Genomic DNA, 4,690 nt, shown 5'->3' with positions numbered 1-4,690 from the left:
AATTAAAGTTGCCAAGAGTTGGAAAGAGCACTAAGAACTCTTCTAATCTACTTGGACTTTATAAAAGGCCCTTTACAACACAGAACTAAAACTAACATTGACATTGGGCTGACACAAGCCCATCAAATACACAAAAAAAATAAAAAAAATTACAAAAACATTAATTCCTATGCTACGGCCCAAATTATTGATAAGAATCACGACCCAAATCTTGTTCCTTGCTTCACGTCTCGTGCTCAACTAAAAATCTGCCCAGATCTTGCTTTCAAGTCTTGGTTTAGACAAGAACCAGTTGTCCCAAGCCCTTTTTCTCGGTCTGGTTGTTCAATCTGATACTGCACAGATTAAATCAAATAGCAATCAGCAGAGCAAACAATTCTAATCCTAACAATTTTCAAGCCATAACACAGTTAATTCAATCAATCAACTTCCTCATTCAGCTGGCTGTTTCTTGCTTGCTTAAGACCAATCAAGTCAAATCTTTATTTCAACTGGTTACTACTGTTTGCTCAAGCTATCCTCATACTCATTCTAAACTAATCTCAACTTCTATTGGCCACCCTACACTGGCTCATTTCTTGATCAAACAGTTGCTAATTCTTGGACAGTGTTGTTAGACACTGTTGGTGTTCATCCAGGTCCTACTGCTGCAGCTAATGGTACCATGCTTTCCACATCAATTCTGCATAACTACAACATGCCAAAACAACAAATATTCCAAGTACTAACAATTGCAATTGAATATTAACAATGCTAATCGAGATTAGAACTTGGAAACGGAATGCAATGACCACTTTAGTAAACTGATTTAGTGCAGATCAAATGGGGAATAAATTGCTTTCACATTTGAAATCTGATGAAGCTTGAGCTTGACTAGTTTTACCATGCAAATCAATACCCCAAATGAATAAAAAAAAACAAAATCAGTTTAATCAATTTGGTTCCACAAACTCATTTCATGAAAAATGGCAGTCAAAACAGAAGCTGCAAAGTGATTCAGAACTTGAATATAATGAGTTTGGAAAATTCTATTTTTGGAACAAATCACAGGTATAAATCAGCAAATGTATTTGACAAAATTCAGTTCAAATTTTGATCCAAAATCATTTAACCACGTGACTTTCAATGAATGATTCAGAATATGTAACAATATAGGCAACCAACAATCAAATTGGACAAATTGATATCAGCACATAAATCAGCAAACAAATTTTATTAATTTGAAAATGACTGCAGTAGCAGTATTCAAACAATCATAGCTGATCCAAACTGATGTTGTTAAACTCGTTATCCTGCACAATTGAAAAGTTATCAGCACAGTTAAATGATGATGAAGTCTCTCTTACAAATTGCCAAGAAAACAGGCCAATTCAGCCTCACAAAACTCACAACACTCAAGGCTTCTCTTAAAAAAAATTAAAGCACACAAATGAAAGGTTTGGAAGGGAGATTCTCCCTTGTCAGTACAAGGCTGGATAGTCTTTCAGACCACCACCACCTAGGATGCTACCAAGCACACAAACCTTCTTTCAAAATTCCAAAACCAAGAATGAAAGTGCTTCTCAAACTAGAGATGGATAGGCTAAGCAAAAACAATGGCAGGTAGACAGAACAGAACAGGACAGCTACAAAATAATGAAATTGACAGCACAGGAGACAGACTCAAGATCAGATGAATAAAGCAATTAAAAGCTTCAAATTAAGATCAGCAGAACGGATTTCACTTAGAATGGAAAAAACCAGAGTTATCAATCAAGACAAGCAATAAACAAAGCTTTCAAGAAAGGAGGCACTCAAACAGAACCTACCAAAAGATCTAAAGCAGATTTTAAAAACAAGAAAAGACAAACAAGAAGCTGCTGAACTATCAAAGATAAACCTAGTTCCAGTTTCCAAAATCTGATTCTGTGTTTTAGTTTTTTAAAAACATGGATTGCACAGGCCTATTTGGCTTTTCAGAACTTTAAATTGAACTTCCTTTTTTTTTTATAATGACTGTTTTATGCTGAAGATAATATGACCACTCCTTTTGCTACAATCCAATTAGAATGCTCAACCAGAATCAGAGTTAGATACACTAATGATGCAGCAACTTGTNAATGAAAAATGCCAAAAGTTTGGTGGTTCTAGTGAAAACACACAGGGTAGCTAAAACTAAGAAACTTGTTTGCTTTAGCAAGTTTTAATGCATAATTCAAACTTGTTTAAACAGCTTAGTGAAGCAGAAACAAAGTCTTTCAAAGTATCAATGGTTCAGCCACCAAATTCACTCAAAATATGCAACTTATCCAACCAAAAATTTGACTCAGATGTTGAAACAAAATGTGAACAAGTCACAGGACTCAAAAACAGCAAATAAGAGTTGAACAAACACTATGAAATTAATGGAAGATGTCCAGCAATGATCTAATGCTAAACCAAATTAAGAAAAACAAAAACTGGACTCAAACAATACAATGCAGATCGGTCAACTGTAGAATTGGTGCATATTTGAACTTTCCAATGATACTACCAAGCCAATTGCAAAGGCAATCTAATGCTTATATGGTATTCATCCTGTATTAGCTCGAATTAAGCATTTCCAGACATTCAAATCAGCAATTCAAACCAAATCCAACCAATGAAATAGTGACTGTAACAGTTCAAACAGATCAATGCAACTGCAACCAACACAACTCTGCACTGATTCTGAAATGATTGACACCAATCATGCANTTGAGCTCTTCATAAAGACTGTCATANCTCATATGATTGTGCAGAAAATGTTTATTCACTCATATTTCCAGAGGCAATAGTAACACGATTTTAAAACCAGAGTTTATAACAAAAAAAACGATTACACGTGACTGTGACAAAACAGGATACGATTTCTCAATGAAAATGACTCAAACAAGGAATAGACCGAATTAAAATGAATGAAATCAGACTCAAAGCACAGGATAAGCACAAACAAAATCAGGAATCCTAATCACAGAAATGCAGATTCAAGACCAAACAAACACAGAAACTGAAACAAGATTCAACAACTCAAATGACAGTAAAGAAATATGATGAACAACTCAGAAATTTACAAAAACAGCACAATATACTCAGAATCAAAATCAAAACAAGACAAAAACGCGAATCAAAATCATATGAAACTCAGACAAGACAGAATCAATAAAACACGAAACAGTGAAACAAAATTAGAGATCGAGATACTTATCTCTTGGAGCGTGGACGAACTGAAGCTCTGACTACCACTTGATGGAAGAGTAGCTCCGCGAAGAGATCGAAGGCGCGATTCAACTCCGGCGAAGCTTCTCCGACGACGAACGATGCAGCGGAATGATGATAATTGAAGGAGGAAACAATATTNGCGAAGAGATCGAAGGCGCGATTCAACTCCGGCGAAGCTTCTCCGACGACGAACGATGCAGCGGAATGATGATAATTGAAGGAGGAAACAATATTAAACCCTAATCGGACCAAAAGTGAGATCCACTCACTAGAACCCTAATCTGGCACAATGAACCCTAAAATGGTGAGGAAACCCTAGATTGACCGATTAAATGGTGAGAAACGACGTTTAATCGGCGGAAAAGTTTTGGATCGGTGCAAAAGAGGTTTCAGTTGACAGGGATTGAAAGATGATCGGTGGAAATGATTTTGAGCGGTGAAATAGGGTTTTTGTTCGGTGGAAAGGATGAACTGAGGAGAAGGAACACAGATCTGACAAGAGGAAATAGGGTAGAGGCTTACTGAAATGAAAATGGTGGACGGCGACGAAGAGTTCGAGAGAGAAAATGACTCTCTGATGTGTGACGCGAAGGATGAAAATGTGAAATGAGAATGATGAAGCGTTGATGCTTCGAAATAATGCTCGAGTCAGCGTATTGAAGACGTGACTGTGGAGGAGTGGCTGAGGCTTGCACGGGAAGATGAAGACCTGTCTGATGATTAATGGAGTAATGTGTATGAGAGAGAAAGCACCATGGAAATGGAAAATGGGAGTGAGAGAGGTGCTTGGAAGGTGGCTAGAGGAGGTCTCTTAGACTCTCTAGCCTGTGACTTTCAAGAGAGAATAATTTTCTGAATTAGAAAAGTTTATTCTCATTAATCTCAAAAGTAAGGAAAACAATGAGGAGCTGGGTATTTATAGTGACCCAAGCTCCTTACAAGCTACACTACTAATACAATGAAATGTAAAAAGAGGACTACATGAGACAGGATTCCATCAAGCGTGTTGTGATAGGCTTGGCATCCTGTGAAGAGTGTTGGTTACACGTTGAGGATTGTTCAACGTGGGTGCAGATTGCAGAAGAGGGGATTCTTGCTGCAATTATGGTTTTTGTGTGCAGCTATATTTTGGTTTTGGGTTAGAGAGAAGATTTATATTTTTGCGTGGTGCTTCTATAAATTCCTTGTTGTAAAAACCGCAACCATTATAGTGCATTTGCTTCCTGGATTGGAAGAACATTGGATGTAGGCATTATTGGCCGAACAAGTATAAAAACCAGTGTTTGATTTTCTCTATCCCTGCACTCTTTAGTTTCTAGTTGACTTTAATATTTTAGCAGTCAACTGCGTTTTTCCGCTGCATTGAATTTTCATTACTTGCATTTCAAGGAAATATCAAAAGCTTTGAATTTTCATACCAAGATTACAAAAAGATTTTGTTTTTGAACTAACACCAATTCACCCCCCCCCC

This window comes from Vigna radiata, unplaced genomic scaffold (assembly GCF_000741045.1).
Source record: "Vigna radiata var. radiata cultivar VC1973A unplaced genomic scaffold, Vradiata_ver6 scaffold_51, whole genome shotgun sequence".
Lineage (NCBI taxonomy): Eukaryota > Viridiplantae > Streptophyta > Magnoliopsida > Fabales > Fabaceae > Vigna > Vigna radiata.
This window is presented reverse-complemented; position numbering follows the sequence as displayed.